Genomic DNA, 21,314 nt, shown 5'->3' on the forward strand with positions numbered 1-21,314 from the left:
GAGACACGAGCCATCACCCGGCCGATATTTTGCAGAGTTGCAAGCAAAAAAGTGAAACTTGTGACAAAACTTGTCAACAAGCAGCAGATAGTGAACAATTCAATAAACAGTGCTTGCTTCAAATTGCCTATTGCCACTCCCAATTAAGTTTATACACAAAACAAGAAAATTATGCTAACACACAATGCAAAATGCCACAGACAGGCTAACAACAAATGTCAGGTGGCTGATAGAACAGACTGTGATTACCATCTAGGTTCTGTCAGGGAGCTGCCTGTCACGGTTTCTGGAGGTTATAACTGCATTCTGTCTTGAAATACGAACAAAAAATTGTTACATCTCTGAGCACTGACAATGAACAGTGAACATTGATTTTTCTATTGAAAAACGCACATTTTAGTGCACAAACAAACAGCATTTCAGACGAATTTAGTGCCAACCATTGCATCTAAAAACTGAAGATGTGGCGCTTGAGCTCAAAATAAACAACGAGAGTGGATTCCATTGTATTTTGTCATGCATTCCAATTGGGCAAGTGGATGAACACACAATTAAGTCTGTAGCTATATAATGCCATGAGACAAAGTCGACAAACTGCAGTAGTAATACACCAAATTACAGATACAATAATGTATACACAAAAAATTGAGTTCACTTATCAAGTGTCCAGCACGGTGCTACGGTGTTAGCGTGCTTGACAGTCAAGAGGTTGTAGGTTTGAATCTTACCTCAGGCTATCATGTATGGGGTTTTTATGGTGCTATTATAGGAGCAAAACTATTTGCAAATGTCCAAAACCATTGATGTTAGGTTCAATGAAGTCTCTTAAATTGCACATGGTACGATTCGGTGGCAACCAGACCAGGGTGTAGGCTGGGAAAAGGCTCCAGGCTCACCCGCAATTCTAGAGAGCACAAGTGCTATTGAAAATGGAGGGATGTAATTAGCTATGATTAACATTATTTAAAATTTTAATGATTAACATAATTTTTGCCCATGTCCATTAACAAAGCAGTTGCTGAAACAGTATCCATTCCCACTGTGACACTTCCACCCCCGGACTGAAAAACTCTCCTAAAACCAAAAATAACTGTTTTATCCAAACTCTTGAGAAAAAAAAGTCTTGATATATTAATGCATACCTGGGATTGAATTTGGGGAGTCTGCAAAGACATAAATAAGTCTTTGGGAGTGAATGAGTTTAATCTTGCTGTCCCCATCAATTAAACCTATTATTGTCTCTTGTTCATCAAGATGGAGCTAGACCAGACTCAACAAATTACTTGCGAAGGAGATTAGAGAACATCTTAATTCAGGCAAGCAAGACCAAAACAAAATACTTCAATCATAATAATCAAGGTAGTGATTTGACTGCTGACAATCCAAACACATGCAGGTCAGACAATAAAGGAGCCAAGCTACAAGCCCCCCAGCTGTGCTTGTGGCCCCTGTGCTGTGGGACTAGATGTATTTCCGCGTAGCAACGGTCTTATCGGGTGCTAGGGGCGACGTACACCACCGCAGCTGTTGTAGCTCCCTTGCAGACGTCTCAGGGGACACTAGCCAGCTACTGCGCTGAGTAACAGGGGGATGTTGGGGTGGGGTTTGCGCTCCAATCATTGAGTAAAAACCCAAAAATGCATGCTATACACAGTATCTTTGATTTTATGTTGTGCCGAGTAAGAAGATTCGTGATAAAAGTATACACAGGACAAAATATTACAGGGGTTTCTCACTTGATTATTTGTTCCAATCTCATGGAGATGCCGTTCATGACTATAAGAGCCTCAGGCTATCACTAAGGCAGCTGTAAAGTCAAAACTAAATTAAATATTTGATGTCATGTTCCAATAGCAACACTAGTATCATCTGTAAAATATGTTCTGATACGAGGGGGAAAAAAGGGCCACGTGACACACACACACACGCACACACACGCACACACTATAAATACATATATATATATATATATATATATATATAAATTAAAACACAGATTTTAGCTATTCTTAACAAGTGTGAGAATTGCTAGAGTATATTGTCCATGCATTTTTAGGTGGGGTCTTCACAGCGGGTCTTGGTCCCTTCACCCCTCAAACAGTGAGCATTACACTCGTTGTACAGTATGTAAAGCACATACCTTGGCTGTTGACTACTACTGTAAAATATTTGCATGGAAATGTTCTAAAGGTCACGGGCACTCAGTTAATACAGACATCTTACCAAAAGACAGGAAGACAAACCCGCTGTGACTGAGATGTGCATTAATAATTGGGCATGTCATTACATTTGCTCATCTGTCAAGATGATAAGCGTTCTGAGGAAGTTCGTGACAGCATTTCAACTACTTGAAATGCATCCGTCATTTTCAGTCTGTCAAGTTTTGAGGATCAACAAGTACTACAGCAGGAAAGTTGGTGAAGCTGATTCAGGTTCTTATTTCCAGAGCCATCAAGGAGCTTGACAGGAAAATAGTTCCGAGATTAACCACCAATGCCTTCACCATTCAAAAAGCCACAAGCTGTAATCTGCTCCAATATCTTTGCATGAGAAGCAGAATTCCCTCACAGACCAACACACTGACAGGAATTAGAGAAGCAGTGTCTATTTCACAGGCACCGGGTAACAAACAATGTTGACGTGAGATGGATATGACAATGCAAATGTATCCGGAAAGACCAATGGTTTGGAGAACCTCCGTTGGAGGCATCATCAAATTTCAATCAACAAATAAGACATGTAAAACGTCTTTGCAGCCGTTTTGCACAAGACAAGATATAAATCTTCAACTGGTGAACACTTGACAAGAGTGATGTCATCATGCATATTTGTACTAGGAAGTGAATCAAAATCCTCTGCAAAAGAAAAGAAGAAGAAGAAAAAACCTTTATTTGTCTCACAATGGAGAAATTCGCAAAATATTTGAGGCTTGGAATCACACAGCCTCGGCCAAAAATTTCCAAAACATTGATAGATCATTGCAATGTATAAATGGGCGTCTTTGGCAAGCACGGTTGAACTCTGCTTGCAATTGGCTTCCATCCGCCTCTTTTCTTGTCACATGGAAAACAAAGTGAGAATGTCTGTTTCTTTGTGAGAATAAAACTTCCAGGTATTAAAAAATACAAAAAGACGAGAGAGTGAGGTCAGAAAAGTTACTAAATATATCGAAAGTGAATGTACTTTTGTATATTCGGTCCACTCTGTTTGCAGGCGCGTCACAACACAATTTTTAAAAATCATTCCAAGTAACTAAAATACATCAATAAAATCGTTTGTTTTTCACACCCAGATATATTTATTAAAAGTCACCAACTAATTTTTACAAAACATCGTTGGCCTGTTCAGCTAAACAATTTATGATGGTGATTTAGGATGTTTCCAAATCGGAAAGACGAAAGATAAGCATCCCAGGGACAAACTGTGCTTGACATCAGATATTCCTACGGACAACAAACAGTTCTGCTTACTAAACCCCATGCCGATTTGTTGGGGAAAAAATAGGATGCGTTTACAGCGGAAATGCACCCGTGTGCGCAGTACTCCAAGTTGTTTCAAGGTTCTTCCTGTAACCGAATAAGAGCCATGACAGACTAATGAGGCTAAGTGATGACTAGGGCTCAGGAAAAGGAGGCCATGGATGGGGGTAAGAGAAGATGTTAACGTCAACCGAGGGAAGCTGAGAAAATATGAGGAAGACAACGTTATTCTCGTGAGAGGCTCCGGACTAATGACCAAATCCACGAAAACGCCACACTGAATGAACGCACAGTTGAAAGAGACCTTGAATTCAAGTAATGATTGTCATGTGGTGTTTGGCCACTCCACAGACTTGCCACGTTAACAGGTAAACAGAAATATCGCTTAAGAATAAAACAGTGATCTTAATTCAGCTTGACTGAGGCAATTATTTATTTTAATGGTCTGCTTGGAGGCTGTAATTTGTGGCGCTTTACGGGGTTCTCGTGACAGATGTTCCCAATGGTTTGTTGACCCCAAGTGAATAATGGAACGCTTCAGCATACGCCTGTGCGGTTCAAGTGCACCGCGAATCACAGCCTTGAAAAAAATGACCAATAAAGAAAATGAATCGCACTTTTGATCCAGGCAATCCAAATAAATTGGATCTAGAATACAATCCAATGCATTCACCAGATGTAAGATCTCACTTGAACAGGCCCTCCCCCTCCCTCAGACTCCAAGCAACAGACTACCATCTCACTACTTCCAGGGACCGGATCAGGAGGAGGTCGAGCCAGGGCCAAGCCTTAATCAAAAATTCCTAAAGCACAATCCTTCATTCGGTCCCATCAGATTATTTAATCAGCTCAGGCAAAGAAAGGAGCCAAAAATGGGAATTTAAGGCTAAGAACCCGCTCTCAAACATCCAAGACACTCCAAACCAGCAAATTATTTAACAGAACCAAGTTGGTGAGAATAAAACAGATAAAATGCTCATGTAATCATTTTTCTTAATTGGGGGTTCATTGTAAGTGTTACTTAAATGTAGGGCTAACTTTATTTTTCATCTTAACAAGTGTGAGAATTGCTAGAGTATATTGTACATGCATTTTTAGGCAAGGTCTTCGCAGCGGGTCTTGGTCCCTCGCCCCTCAAACAGTGAGCATTACACTTGTTGTACAGTATGCAAAGCACATACATTGGCTGTTGACTACTAACATACAGTATTTGCATGGAAATGTTCTAAAGGTCACAGGCACTCATTGGTTTTATACAGACACCTCACCAAAAGACAGGAAAGCAAACCCCCTGTGACTGAAATGTGCATTAATAATTGGGCATGATGTAACATTTGCTCATCTGTCAAGAGGAGAAGCGTTTTGAGGAAGTTCGTGACAGCATTTCAACTATTTGAAATGCATCTGTCATTTTCATTCTGTCAAGTTTTGAGTATCAACAAGTACTGTAGCAGGAGAAGTTGGTGGAACTGGTTCAGGTTTTTCTTTCCGGAGCCATCAAAGAGTCTTAATGCTTGACAGTAAAATAGTTCAGAGATTAACCGCCAATGCCTTCACCATTCAAAAAGCCACAAGATGGAATCTGCTCCAATATTTGTGTAATCAGAGGGCAATCTTTGCATGAGAAGCAGAATCCTCTCACAGACCAACACAATGACAGAAATTAGAGCGTCCTGTAAATTATATATCCTGTAAATTGAATAGAGATGTGTTTGTAAATGCATTGTAAATACACGTTCAAGATTGAGGAGGGGCAAAAACTTTTTAAAAGTGGATAGGCAGGAGCTTTGTACTGAAGTGCCCACTTTAGAGTGCCTCATTGTTGCAGTGTGGAAAGTCCCTGTGATGAACTGGTGGTGAATAGTCCAGGACCGGGAAGCTTTTAACAGATGTATTTTTTGGCTGAAAAACGCAGTTATGTGTGGGCATAGTGATGATGCTAAACAGTGTAGCATCCAGTTTTCATGGACTGGTTGTGATTTTTCATTTACAGTTGAGAGTTGAACGGGCAAGGTTGCAGCGTATTCAGCTTACGTACCCACAGTGGGGAACAAAGTGGAGAGAAGGGATTTCAGGAAAGGCTTGATTTTTCATTCATTTTAAGCCTGGCACATTCAGAAGACATTATTTGTACTTAACACAGACTCTACCAAAGCACCAGACGTAAGCCTGACAAAAGCAAAAAATGATCACTTTTACTAAAACGGTTTGGTTTAATGAAGAGGATTTGATGCATCCAACTAATCAACTTGTGGTTTTTACAAACATAATTATTATGCTATCATAATTGAAACAAGCCCATCAAGCGCCACGTGAGACCAGAGCAGCACTGCGCCTTGGGCACCAGTGCTGGTGACTTCACCATTAGCTGTTTTCAACTCAGCAGATTCATGAGAAGTGACACTCTTGTCCTCATTTTATCTACCTCCTCTGCATATCAACAATTACATACTGTATAAGCGGTGGAGTCAAGAAGTGTGTGTGCATGAATGTGTGTACTAACAGTGCAATTCAACAATGAAGACCATACACACAAATGACACAAATGCAGCCAGTGTTTCTCCTCTCACTATTTGATTTTGACCCCCACGGGCACCCGCCCACCCCAAATGGTACCACTGACACAAGAGGCAGTTGGGACCTTATTGTATTAAGGCTTTTGTAAATGTTCAAAAGAATGAACCAACTCTTAGCTGATTATTGGAGATCATTTTACCATCCGCCCGCAGCATGAAGGGAACTCTCTGAACAGTGACACTGGAGATGGTGAGGCTTTGTACTACTTGTCCTAACAAAGTACGCCTCACTTGAAACAAATACACTATTCAGCCTTTACATAGCTGAATATGTTCTGACTCGATTGGTAAATGAGTAGGTGAAAAAAAGATGACATAAGGGGTCCACGGGTTTCTACGATACGATGATGTTCTTAAGGAGACTTTGTTTGTACTGGGGTCTGTGGTTGGGCCAAGACAAACGTGGGAAAATAGCTTGGTCCTTGTGGGGTGTAATACTATAAGGTCAAATTAATCGTGGGCAAGTCCTCCTATAAGACATGACATGCTGAAGAGCAAATGTTCTCCTAAACCGGTGTGTAATAAAATAAGATGTGGTGTTCCATCACGACGCATTTGTTGTAATCTCAAGGTTTTTTAAGGTATAATTTCTTCCAGTCTTGGTGTTCGGCCTTGGTTTCCTTATTTTTGGTTGTTTGTTTTTGGTAAAAAAATTTATTTCTGTGAATCCCTAGGATCTATAATATATATCATCATCGATACGCAAAAGTTCAGACTATTTCAGCCACTCACTCCGCAGGGGGGTTTATAGTCATTCAGAAGCCATGACAGGAAATTCGCAAACCTTTTTCCGACATCAAAATAAGTTCAATTTCAGTTTCCATGGTGCATCATTGCGCCTTTCTTCTTTGCCATAACCGGAACCCTTCTGTGATGGTATCACAAAAATACCTTGCGTAGTCCTGAAGTCTGATACTGAACTCCGCTTGAGGTCATGTACGACATATGAAATTATTTGTGTGGCTTGATTCAGAAGATCCACTGTACATAAAACAAGCTGCAAGATCAAGTCAAATGACAGGACACTAAGGACACAACCACATCTCAAGTTGGGCAATGAGCTCAAAGGTTGCGCACAGTGGAGAAAATACGTTGTGATTGAGAAAAAAAAATGCTAGCATACACATCCAAAATCCCAATATATGATCTCTGTTGGCGGGCTCCTGGCAAAACAGGAAATACTGCTTTCGTTGCAGCGACATATGCTTCACAGGAAGGGCAGCAGGCGAACAAACCAGGCGAGCTAGTTCCACTATGCTGTGAGTCATTGCAGACTTTGCGAAAAGAATAGTCCCAACTCAACTGATCATGTTGGTAAACACAACATACAAACAGAAACTACAGGATGACTTTGCCCTATAGGTCAGGTGACAGTTTACTTTTGGATCAGAGATTTTATATACAGTGTGTGTGTGTGTATATATATATATATATATATATTTTTTTTTTTAAACCATGCTCATGACTACCATAATGTATCCAGTGAGACCTGCTGATAACATTTCTGCCTTGTGATGACAAATCCTGTTGCCTTAACAAGTCGCAAAGGTGTCTTCAAAGCCTCTGTAGACGGTTTCTTTGCCGATACAAGCTGCTGTGATTTTACGGGGGTTGTTTCTTAATGTATAGGAAAGTCATTTCATTTTTTCCCCCCACTTTGTCGTGGCATCTTTCCAAGACAGACAGACAGAGACAGTACAAACAAACACATGTGGTGAATCCCAGATCTCCCTGTGTGTATAAGCAGTTTGCTGTTTGTGTGTCACAACGACAAACAACAATGTACTTTAAGCTGTGCGCACACACGCACGCACATTTATATACTCTCCCCAAGTCTTATTAGGCTTTGACTGTAGCCACCCACTAATGACTCATGGAGATGTGGTTTTTGTTAAAAATTCTACAGACGTTACTCTGTTAGCACAGGGTGTATGCTTTTTTGTTGTTGTTGTACCATTGTAGATTGTTCTGCTAGCTGGATATTTCTGCTATTATTGGTTGTATTTTCAATGGGAAGTGGTCAGAGGGCGTGCTGGGTGGGTGGATCAGGTGGTAGTACAAGGAGCAGGTGCAGGCCCATTAAACAAACTCCCAAGATAAGAAGGGTTCAACCTTTGAAGGTGAGGGATTTTACCGAAGGACAATGAACATGTTTGAAGACAACTGGAACATAAATCACAAGGCCATGGTTCGAGAGTCAATTTCAACTTTTCAAAGATGTCAGTATGTGGTCGAATTAACTTGCAAGAATAGATGATTTATTCTGTGCCAAGTTCACAAAAAAAAAAAAGTGACATGAAAGTGGAAGATCAGTCAAAATGTTCTCAAACTGCTGGCAATAAAAGGAAATGCTTTGAAAACGGCTGACAGTGAATGAGTTAAAAGGTTCCGTTTTAAATTGTTAACGCCTGCTGATTTTCTTGGCAAAGGTTTTTGTTCTCTATCAGTGAATGTATGTCGATATCATGGCATTACATGGTGTATTTGAGGAAGTTTGGGCCTATAGTCAGACCAGACCTTCCTGTCTGACAATTGGGGCAGTTTCTGACAACAGTATTTGTATTCCCCCTTTCCAACGGCCTTCCTTGGGTCAACACGGAACCTGGCATGTGGTATGTATAAAACAACAGCATTACACCCCATTCTCTCAAAAAGTCAACACATTTACTCTGGCTTTATGATCCAAGAATTTGCCAAGGGAAAGGTTGTAGTGCTGCAAGCAATGTATATTACAAATGTTTAGTGTAGACATGTGTTCAGTCGTCATAAAACAGTAAAAACACAAAAGAAGCTGATATAACGCCTTCATTTGAGCCGTTTGACCAGAGTAGAACATTACAACAGAAATGTAATAAATGTACACAGATCTTTTATGAGATGTCGGGCAGTAGTGGTCCCCAAACTCTTTTATCCCAGGACCGTTTTCACATAACGCGATATTTTGACGGACGGGCATAGAAATAAAATAACTTAGAATTACACTAAAAGTAGCTGGTGTAATTAGTAGAAGCGGCGCAGTTGTTTCCACTTTGATGAGGCGGACCCATTTTGGGCTAACTAATAGGAGACAATGACCTCCGAAGTACATAAATCCAGTCCATTCGGTAATTTTATTTTTGTTGGATTTTGAAAATAAAACTTCAAAAAGACTTTCCAGATCAATATAATATTCTTTGTTCAGTCTTGCTGTGTCCATGCCAACTAATGGCCCATGGAGTCAGTGATTGGGACCGTCGCAAGACATAATCTGTACCGGACTACAAAGAACCTTATTGTAGGTTTAAATGGCAAAGCAGCCCAAAACAGTCATTCTAATAACTATCGCTACAGTAATTTGTTCATCATACCGTCCAGCCACACGCTCCCTATAAGAGGCAGAATTAGTCTTTGTTCGTCATAATTACAAAATCCTATTTTCCTAACTGACATAGGGGGGGAGGTAAGTACCCAGACCAAATATTTGAGATGAGGGGAGATAATACAAGAGCTGAAGAGACAAACGCGTGTGAATCATTTAAACGTGCAGATCAGAGAAATGTGGGAAGACACAAGAGACCAAATCTGACATTGAGAGCAATGGTATAAGAACTAGACAGCAATGGAGACAAGAGAGGCTGACCCCATTTCAGCCATGAGTATGCTCTGTCGCAGGGATAGCGGTGTGGGGGTGGGAGGGGGGGGGGTCGTTTAGTCCAGACATAAACCTGTAATGACAGGGCCACTGCTCAAGCAACAAACCCCCACAACTGAAGAGCGACTTGACACACGGATACACAATAGGTGCAAATCACCACAGTTCCACCCACTGAGAGACAGTTTTGAAAATGTTGCACTTTCGAGAGCTGTTTTCAAACCACAGTTACAAGTAACAAACATGGTTGTCACAGCCAAACTGACACATTAACCATTTTCCGTTAAAACTGTTGTGTGCACGGCCCCATAAGCTATCTCGCAGTGAGAGGAGGTGATAAGCTTGTGCTTGTCTTAGTTTATCTCAGCAATGATAAAAACATGAGATAGCTACAAATAAATGGCGGAAAAGCAGTTTCTTTGCCACATCAATCTCTACAGTGTCCATAGACACTGAATGTCAAAGAACAATAAACCCGCCAAAGAGATCGTAAAGGTAGTATGGACTACTGGTTGACGAGTCAACAAGCTGACTTTACTAATCCACATCAACCTTTAACACTTGGGGTCGACTACAGGCTCATCATGTATTTTTGGCTACTGATCGCCAATTTCGAGAGGACTTTCGCCATATGCTGCTATTGCCAGATTGTAACACTGTGGAGGGGCAAAATGTCCTGCCAGTAAAGTGACACAGCGTTACATGCTGGTTTGGACTATCGGTTAGCCTTTCTGGCTTTGGTTATTCCGACTGCTGCCAGTCTTAAAAGATTCACACCAGCGGTACCTTGGGACTGGTGAGGAGGAACCGCTAGTTCATAGTGAAACGCCATCTTCGTTTGCCCAATTCTTGTCTAATAAGGCACAGACAACATTGTCTGTGTGCCAAAAAGAACTTTATGAATGATAAAACCTTTTGGATAAAACGCAAATCAGCGATGACAATACTTGTCACTCTACGTCATTGACGTCAGTGTATACGACCGTACTGATGCCATTAGCATGACAGTATATTACGAACCCAGTGGCTGACTGTATGTGAAATTGGCCTTTGGTGTAAAAACGTGTGTTGAAAAATATCAATGAGGTCACAGATTAATTAACTCAAAGCCAACTTTCATCACGTCATCAACCACTCGTCTGGAGCGCTATATCTTTGCCAGACCGAGGCTTAATGTTGAGTCCTTTAATTTAGCCGGATAATCACTTGTTTTACTTGCAGATTTCCTCTTTAAAAACCACCATGTGTTTTGGCTCTAAATCCTGAGTGGGTGCATTGCAGTAGACAACAGTATTTCTCTTAACAACTTCCACCTTTGCTTTTCACTTCCACTTGTAGGCATGTTGAAAAGATGGTGCAGTCTACATTTTTATGTTTTTTTTTTTAAAGCAAGCCATCCAGCCATGTGGGGACCACATCAAGAATGCAAGGAATGTTGGATCTATGAGCCTGTTTTATTAAGGGAGTGAGCTCGGAATATTTGAGGAACAAATGCGTGTGATGGTGGCAGAGGATGAACTTGTTGGAGTTGTGAGTAGACTGCAGTCAGAACCCTGAGGTCAAAAGCCCAGCAGAGCAGAATTTAGGGGGCAGCAAGTAAACATACGAGTGTGGTGCCGGGACACTCACTTCAAACAGCAGCAGGGCTCCTGTGATGTATTTATGAGCAGGAAATTGCCTTCAGTTTGCACACATCTCCCAACTCACTGAAAAGAAGTCATGCTGAAGTTACATACATCGAGCGACACTTGAGCATTCCCGGAGAGGACGACAGGTGGAGCAGCTGCAAAAAAACAACCTATCAGCTCACTCTGGGAGAAGGATTAAAGACACTAATCTCACCGTTTTGGCAGGAGACCTTGAGATGGTGTGCTAAGTGGGTTAAAGCACACCCAAAGAACAATAATCACCGCCCTCAGTCTGCCAACACTAGCCAAGCGGTACATTTTCAGGTCCCGCAAACCTGGACAACTACAAGGGTTGTATTGAATCGAAAAGCCATGCAACTTAATGTGAAAGGACATTCAGAGCACAATGAATCAGAGTGCACACTGGCCGAGTCTTCCTTGCCCTGGGGTGTGTCTTTCTCTTTATAAGGTCTGCTGCTGTCTTTCCTAGCACACCACCTCTAACATGTGACCAAGGACCCTTGTTGTCATTTACTTTAGTACATATCTATAGGCTAACTTTTTAAGCTTTTTCGATGTTAGAAGATAACCGCTGCAAACATGTGCAAAGACTATTTAGTACTCATTTTAAGCAATCTGGTGTTAAACAGTTTAAGTTTTCCTGATTGGGTGGGGGGGGGGGGGGGGGACGGCACTACATGATGCACTTTGGAGTCCAGCATGAGTAGCCCGCTGCCCCCACTATATGAGCAACAGAGGGCCTTCATTTGCATCACTGGCTATCCAGCACAACTACCTCCTGCAGTTAACTAGGTATGCCTCCACCTCTAAAAATGTCATATAGTCCACTGCCCGCTTTAGAGCACCTTACTGTTGGCCATGAGTGCTTGCACCTCTTAGTCAGGGTGTGGAAAATCCCTGCAGCAACCCCGCAGGATATATTTCAACCGAAAGAGGCTTTAAGGGGATATATTTTAACAGCTTGAACATGGAGATGTGGAGGCATTACAACAATACCAGACAAAGTCGCATCCGTTTTTCAGGTCATCGTTGCTTGATTGAGAGTGATCATTGAGAGTCATCGGACAATCATTCAGTTAGTGACAATAAATGACTCAGCAGACACATATTAAAAGAAAAGGTAGGTATGACACACTGATTTAAGTACAAATAAAATGACTTTTTTCAACTATTCTTTACCTCTATAGACAACCACAGTTCTGTGTGTGTGTGTGTGTGTGTGTGTGTGTGCGTGCGTGCGTGCGTGTGTGAACAGTATGTCAGTTTAGCTTTTTGAAGTAAAAGAAAATTCAGCATTTGTTTAAATGAAAGTGCGTTGATGACTTTAAAGTGCCTGTGGGGAGCCTGGTTTGCATTCCTACTCAAAAAAAGAGTCACATATTGAGTTCAATGTCACTATTTGTAAAGGCATGTGATCTTAACATGTGTTTGGAGTCAACACGATCGGACATAATACACACAGACTTGAAACTGTAGTGCTGCAGCAGGGCTCTGATCCAGTACCGGGCCCCTGAGAAATGAGGAGCAGTTAGCCAGCAGGACTTTGTTGAGGAAGAGCAAACACAGTACAGTAGGTCCATTGAGACGGAGCTGAAACAGAGCTGCAGACAGCACTGTACAATCTGACACTGAAAAGAGAAACCGAGCAGCCAGAAAACGAGAGAGTGAACTACAGCAGCGCAAATACCCAATGCATAATTTGTTGGTTTTTCATATATACCTGTATATACAGTATATATATATATTTGGACCAAAATGGTCATGCTTGTTTTCAGTGATTCAACCTCCAAAAACTGTTTTAAAACAGTCTTGTGTAAACTACTAAATAGGATGAGTGCATATGAAAAATGAATTCCCAATGTAGTTCGCGTGGGCTTAGACAAAACAAATGTGCAGCAGGTGGTATGCTCACATGAATACCGTCGACAAAGAAAATATACTGCCTCATTTGAAAGAGGGTTACACGAGCAAGGTGTGGTTCCTTCCAACTGGCAGTGACTTTACGTAAGACGCAACTCCGGAGTGAAGTCCTACTAGCTCTTGGACATCAAAATCCAGAGGTCAACTTTGTCCGAAAGGCGCCATATGGTTCTAATGCGGCTGATGTAATTTATGTATGTTCGTTGGTTGCAAGTTCAGCGAATCAATCACGAAGAGGAGGTAAGAGGGAGTTGTACACCCTGAGAAAGATCTCAGCCCTTTAAAACTATCCCAGGCATTTAGACAGGCATCTCTGAAGAGGAATTTGGCCAGTAATAACAGCCAAGTAAAATATGGCTCTCCTCTGAGCAGCTGCACTGCCGGAACTCCGTCATGTTCACTCATCTCTCTCTCTCGCAGGCCAAGGCAGTTGCACGGCGCTGTCACAACAAGCTCAATACATCCAGAGGTCCTTTCTAATTCTCTCGGTGTTTGGTTAAGAGGGCGTCCAGGGTGTAGCTCCACAGCCCCGCGTGCATGTACGCCCACACTCAGCTGCACGTGTGATTGTGTATGCTCTGGAAGGCATACACTAGCCGACTTGTTCTCCAGGCGTAGACGGGAAACGTTTGATGAGCTGCGCTAGTCTTTAAAAAGTACCAATCGTGGAAACAAGTGCAATGAGCCAAGTTGGACTAAAACATAAAAAAAAAAAAAAAACAGCCCGCAGGCTCCCAATGCAGGGGGCTGCCGGCATTTCTGTCAGATTCAGACGTGGGAACCTCTGGGAAAAGAGTCCACTGCTGGCACCTCTGCATGCAAGTGTACAAATTGTGCACATTTACAATGGCTCTGCATACAAGAAATGCATCTGGAGGAAATTTTGGGCAAAACAAGTACGTCAAACAGGTATGTAGAAGTGGTGGGCTGATAGCAGTAACCTTCAGCAAACAGAGTTACCAATCGCATTCACAGACAAAACATATGCCGTTTCCTCCTGCCCCCACCCCCCTTTTGCCTTTTCATTAATCAAACGCATTGCAAGGAGGAAATCCACTCAGCAATACACACCATCTCCAGAGACACAGCCGGACAATAGGTGGTGTATTTCTACCCGGACGTTCACACAAACTCCACAGACTGAATCCTCCCTCTGAGTATCTCACCTAACACGAGAGAGGGTTGAATCACATTTCCACACTGTTTTCTATCAGACCACTTCATCTGCTTTTCTGGATGCTGATCCTTTGCCATGGTTTCGTCTCGTTGTCATTCCTCAGATGATGCTTTACCTAACATACACAAGCAGATGGTTATCCATTCACAACTTGGTTGCAGAGTACATGTGAAAAACACACAAAAAGAAAAAAGTGTTTGGCGTTAAAAGAGCAGGCTTAAACCCCTGCTTTCCACTCTTTGTGTCCACCTTCTCATCTCCTCCAAATTGTAAGCCTGTCTGTCTGCTTTTCTCCCACGATGATAGCGAGGCCTGGTGTTGCATGGAGATACACCCAAAACTGTGTCACTTCCTTCTTCTTTCCCCACTGCTGGAAATTAAAAAAAGCTTAAGAGCTCTTTCTCTCATTCAAAGAAGTCTGGTAGAGAATGCATTGCGCACTCGGGATCAAACCAAGGAGTCAACAGTGACGGTTTCAGCTTGAAGTCGATGAAGTCGACGCATGTATGTGTGTGTGTGTGTGTGTGTATGTATGTATATACTGTGTGTGTATATACTATATGTATATATATATAATATATACATACACACACACACACACACACATTTATCAACAACATCATTGACAATTGTCATGCTGTGTGGGGCCTCTGCGACAAAATAAATAAATTACTGAACTTTTTAAACAAGGTGCTATCTTCATGATCTTGCTTTTCAAAATGCAAGAAATTCAGTTGATATTCAATGAAGATATCGAAAGAAGCGTTGCTTCACAGCAGCAAATACATTAACATACCACATTCTTTTTGTGCATCAATGGTGCTTGTGTGGAAGCCTGGCAGGAAAGGCCTGCATGACAGTGACAAATCTGATTTGGAAATGTGGGCGGGGGGGATTCACTTTCTGATACAGTCACTCAAAATAGTTCAACATGAGGCATTTGCGGAATGACCACATGCTGCTTTCAATTTGCATGAAAATAAAGGCTCAACAGTCGTCAATCATGACTCGCAATGTGAACTGTGAAGAAGCCAGCACAAATAAGTAAAACGAATTTAAATGTTGCATCATAAAATGTTTCACAATAAGGCTGACTAAAAAGTCACCAAAGAGACAGAAATCTTGAACACCCAACTTGATATTGACTAGTGTTTCCCAACATTTGACTCTACCTGGAACTTACTGCTCCTCTCTTGAAATGAAGATGAGTGAATGCAGAATGGCGGCCGGTGATCCAGTGGTTAGCACGTCAACTTCACAATGCAGAGGTCGTGGGTTTGATCCCGGCTACGGCTTTCCAGTGTAGACTTTACATGTTCTCCCCAGGCCTGCGTGGCTTTTCTCCGGGTACTCCGGTTTCCTCCCACATTCCCAAAACATGCGTGGCAGGCTGACTGAACACTCCAAATTGTCCCTAGCTGTGAGTGTGAGCGCGGATGGTCGTTCATTGCTGTGTGCCCTGCGATTGCCTGGCAACCGGTTCAGGGTGTCCCCCGTCTACTGCCCGAAGACAGCTGGGATAGGCTCCAGCACGCCCCCGTGACCCTTGTGAGGATAAAGCGGATCGTAAAATGTATGGATGGATGAATGAAGAATGACGCCAGCAAACATTCAGGAAGGAATCCGAGGGCAGTATCACACGAGAGACCAAAGAGATTTTTCTGTGTTTTACTCACATCCTGTGGTGAACTCGCTGTGAGTAATCTCTTAAATCTTAAGGACACAGCTCTGCTCTCCTTAATGCAGAGCCTGTGATTCACATCCCACCGCACACACTTCCTGTTCAACATCTTGACCTCCAGTAGAAGAGAAATAAAACACTGATGCTATTTCACACGAGGGGACTATAAAGTAAGGGGTATTTTTTGCTTTGTAGCGGGAAACAAAAATGGGTTCAGGAGGGGGAAAAAAGTGATCAAGTATCAAGTACAACTTTATTGTCAAATGTGCTTTATGTACAGCACAGATTAAATTTCTTCCCTCTCACAACATACAACAAGAGGGGCCGCTGCGGGTGCCCGCGCCGCCATCAAAAGAAAAGTTAACATACAGTACTGCCAAGCATAATCGACGAAGTGTGAAATGGTCCCAAGCTTGGGGCATTCACCATCTCTTCACAGTTTCGTTCCATCTGGTTCGCAACATTCGTGGAAAAACAAACCCTGCAAAGCTTAGAGGATGATTTTTTTTTAAATATAATTATTATAAATTTGATTAATCGTTGCAGCCATAGTTTAGTGGACTTCTAAACAAGTCCACCACAAATATAAACAGTCTTTGGTTATTACCTAAGGATCTACATTTTTATATTCATATTTTAATGTTGCCGCCACTGTATATAACAGACAAAACACATGACAGAAAAACACTCTCCACTTCTTTCAACTGTCTTTGTTCTAGTATCTTCAAAGGTAATTGTTTTGTTCACCCAACCAGCTAAAACAGATAAGCACTGTGCAATGATGCATGGCAATAATGCAGCATCATTTCACATGGGGAACCGGAAGACAAGAAGAAAAAGAATAATCAGACTGTAACAGAAATTAAAATAGATTGAGAGTGTTGTTTGGACGCAAAATAGGTTTATTGCCCATGATATGCGTGTGTGCGCGAGCACATTGGCAAGTGAGACTCTGGCTTAAACCACTCCTGTTCTCTCCATAAAAACAGATGGATGTCATCCAGGAGTTCCTCCTTCCAGGACTATTTTGGCAAATTGTCAATCGAGTCTGCGACATAACAAGACACTCTCTCACGTACATACAAAAACACATGGGCCACCTGTTAACTGTTTTGTAAAGTCTTGTGTCAGCTCTGAAGCGGAAAACACTTACACACTTTGTAAAAATACAAATTAAAAAAAACAAAAAAGAAGAGGAAAAAAAAAAGAAAAAGGCATCCTCCAGTAAAAGACACACGCCCTTCTAAATCGTGACAATTCATATCAATGGATTTCTGAATGCCTTGGAAGCTTCCAGAACAAGGCTTCGTCCCTGCAGAATGAACGAACAATTGCTGCTTTTATCATCTATGAACTCTGGAGTCTTTATAAGGAGATGGAGATATGCTGCGTTATCGTTCTGGAGCTGGTAAGCATTACATTATATTAGTTGCCCTGCCTGTGGAAATGTTCCTTTGGCACCTCCTTGTAGCAATATTGTAAAAAAGCTCAACGGAAGCCCTGTGTCAATAAATTACCATTTGTCTGGTCGCGTATATGTCCCCTTCGGCTGCACATATATGTCCCCTTCGGCTGCACATCTGCCCCATGTTTCAGTCAGGAGTCGTTTGAAGTGTCTTGTGGGTGGACGGATGGCTCTCTCTCTGTGGCCAGAGCTGACCAGTGGGAGGACGCGAGGCCGACCTGTGGCAAGAAACGCCGGCTCGACATCTGTGTTTATCCTCTAGTGAGAAGCCCCGGGCTATATTTACCCCAGTCGAACACGACCGGCACAGGGGAAGTCAAAGGAAGGAGGATACAGTCTGGGATTTTTGCCACGTCTGGTAGAGCCATTCACTTTCACATCCACAGTGAGCGCACCGACCCTGGCCTTTATATTGGGACTAATGTAGAAAGGGCCTGTTGGGGTCATTTACATTCAAGTAGTGTGATACTCTCAATCCCCCTCCGCATAGGTTTGCAAACAACAACAACACCTTGAGGAAATGTTCAATCCTTTCCCATCTGAAAAACCTTGACTGATGAATTGTCAGCTTGGCTAATGCTTTATAGTTGCTGAGGCGGCCGTAAAGCAGAGAGATGTCTCTGTAAATCATGTACCTGTTAACAGCCGGCCACGCTCATTTATGGGCAGGGGGACGAATATATCAGAGAGTGCGGACAGGTTGCGGCAATACTGATAATTACCCAAAGCTATTTCATCTTCAACTGGATAATGCACTCGGATCCGATGGCACAGCCTGTTCACATTAGACTGGTGGCACTGCAGCATATTTTATAGGTTCACGTTACATTTCAAATCAATGTAGGCCTCATTATATATGCAAGCACAACTCACAACGGCGTGGTAATTATCCTCAAATTGCTGTCAATCAAATCAAGGTCTCTATAAATCTTTAGAAAGGATATGGCTGTATAGGACAAGTGTTTAGCAAATTTATGTCCATAATCGATTTGCCAAAGTTGACCAAACGTAGGGGAAGTCCCAAGCTAGTCTATACAGTACATGGCATTCTGATTAGTATTGTGTTTCTGGAATATGGGTTAATTGGCGAAATCCACCCGTTTTATTCTCTCTCAGGAGGCGACCATTTTGCCACTTGCTGTCGACTGAAAATGACACCACAGAGCCAAAGGGCTCATGTAACGACCAACCAATCACAGCTCAGCTTGCAAATGTGACATGACCAAACTCTGAAAACAGGTGAATGTCTAAAGTATGATATGCTGTCAGTTAAATTGGTAAAACTATTAGCCTTCATTTGACTACAATGCAATATTTATTAACAAAGACACCCCCTGCAAAGACAAAGAACTCTCATTTTAACACCAGGAGGTCTGCTAAAAAGTCATGGTCTGGGAGGAAGTGTTATAAGAAGCCTAAGTGCCAAAAAGCGGTCATGCCTTAAAACAATCTTACGAGCCTCCCCCTTGGAGAGATTTCATTGCTCACGCAAAGGATGACAAGAACGGAGCTGCTTGTGTAAAGAGCAGAACAAAGTCAAAAGCTGATGAGTCACCTCGAGCCAGCCATACATTGTCCGTGTGTTTACAGGTGAAACTTGGGTGGCCCAGATTCCATTTTCTTGATGACAAGATGCTTTGTTTGATGAGAGCTATGCACTCAGAAAATTGGTGAAGATTGCACGACTGTCTGTGTCCTATGTGTTGTGTTGTGTTATTTTGACTTCAAAATGGCGCCGCGAGAGTGGCTGCCTTTCCAGCAGCTCCTATATTTTGTTGTTCTACTTCTTCCTTTCATAACTTTGCTGCTGTGAATTGGGAATTTCTCCATTGCGAGACTAATAAAGGTTTTCTTATCTTAGTGCAAGCTCGGGATAAATTTGGATTATTATTATTTTTTTGCTATTTGGCTGCTCCCTCTGGTAACATTATAGCCAGAGCTTTCAAGAGACTTGTTCAATGTGGAGATTTGGACATGTCTGAACAAGGAAAAGCACCTATGTGATTAACATTTATGGATGAATTATGAATGAATTCCATGTAGCTGCTTCGGGTCGTGTTACCATCCACAGGGTAACTCAGAGAACAAGATCACCTCCCCAAAACAGGGCCACTTGTAGTGTTCATTTGAATAACTCACACAGCCCTCCTAGGGAAAAGAACTACAGTTGAACTCCTGAAATTGAATGCCTTAAATCAGGTAAAATTTGGGAACTTAATTTCTAATTGAGTTATTCAATTAATCATAACCTTTGTTTTCCCAAAATGTAAAAAATAATTTAGACGCTGATGTTATTAGGCTAACAATTGACAGCTTAGGTTATGCAGTTTTAGTCTGTATACATACATTATATCGTTACCCATGTCAGAAAAGAAAATGTGTCCCTGACTGGAAGTTCAGCACCAGTTCGAGACAACATATTGCTCCAACGTGAAGAACAAATAAAGCTATCCAAGTTTATCAAAGGAGGATATGTTCTTGACAGACTATGCAGCACAAGGGCTGCTAATACCACCATTGATGAAAAAAATCCAAACTCTTTCAGGCAGGCATTCACACAAAGCTAGCAAAAGACTATATGCATAGTGCCGCACTGGGTTGAACTGTTGTCATCACAGAAAAATCTCTTGCAATCTTGCAACACTGCTCCATCAGTCCAAGCTACAGACAATGGAATTACAGTACATGCATGCAAAACCTGCAAAGCCTAAACTGCCAAATACTGATGGTCTCGCCACTCTCGGGATGTTACCTGTGACGGAAAAAAAATGCAGGAGTACTAGACACTAGTCCTGGAACTATATGAATACCCCCCTTCAATGAGATTATCATAATACCTATACAAACTTTTATAGTTTGTTTATAACCCCGGCAGCACCATAGTAGTCAGAATATAATAACTTGCCAAATTCACGTTTAAGCATACACGTGTCTAGCACAACATGAGCATTCCTCCCATTTGAAACCCTGTTGCACGAAGCCATCCAGGTAAACTGTGTCGCGTTTGAGTCGACCACATAAACACTTGTGCGAGGCACGTAGAGCCACAACATTTCCCACGCCGCCTGTCACAAGCAACTTCCGACTGCACCACAAGCTACTACTACTCTACATGCAGAGCTTGTCCGTGTTTAGGGGGAGGGGGTAACAAGCCGCCCCCCACCCATCCCAACAAACAAAGCTCCCATTGTCTGGATGCAGTAGTTTTGCCGTAGCCACTTGGAACCTGACGACCGTAACGAACTCAGGTGGGGAGAACTTCAAATGGGAAGGCTGCATAGCGCCGTGAGCATGCGCAGAACGAGGACCAGAGTGGCTCTATGAGGGCAGTTAATCAAAGTAGCCGGCGTAAGCGACAGGCTATTATCTTGAGTAAACGGCAGTGGGTGAAGTGAAGTGACGCTTGGAGCGTTTTACCAAATGGAATGTCGGAGTCGTGGTAAAAACACAACGAATAGCATTTGACTGAAAGTTGCCCTCTTTGGGCAGCTTCTCAGAGTTCAATGTTTGCTTAGCTCACTAATACCGCCCGCCACTTCTTTCGCCGCTTAAAAATAACCGAGCCGGACCACTTGAAACTGTTATAAAGAGCAACTAAAAAAGGTCGTACCTTTATAAAATTGCGACGAGGGTCCCCCTCCGGCTTGAGCGGCATTAAAATTAGTCTCCAGACATGGCAAGAAAAAAAGCAGCCTCCAGTTGCTGTTCCCTGAGCGAGACACTGCCAAGAATGCTC

General features: G+C 42.2%; 1 protein-coding gene across 4 annotated transcripts in view; it reads right to left on the reverse strand.

Annotated features, from left to right (window-relative positions):
• Positions 1-21,314, reverse strand: part of sipa1l3 (signal-induced proliferation-associated 1 like 3) — a 58,914-nt gene extending 37,600 nt beyond the window's left edge. For all 4 annotated transcript variants that reach the window (XM_086125668.1, XM_086125669.1, XM_086125665.1 and 1 more), the window contains exon 1: positions 21,189-21,314. The gene's annotated coding sequence lies outside the window, so the exon portion shown is untranslated. The remainder of the gene's footprint in view (positions 1-21,188) is intronic.

This window comes from Hippocampus guttulatus, chromosome 12, assembly GCF_054856545.1.
Source record: "Hippocampus guttulatus isolate MCC_2025c chromosome 12, RoL_Hgut_1.0, whole genome shotgun sequence".
Classification (NCBI taxonomy): Eukaryota; Metazoa; Chordata; class Actinopteri; order Syngnathiformes; family Syngnathidae; genus Hippocampus; species Hippocampus guttulatus.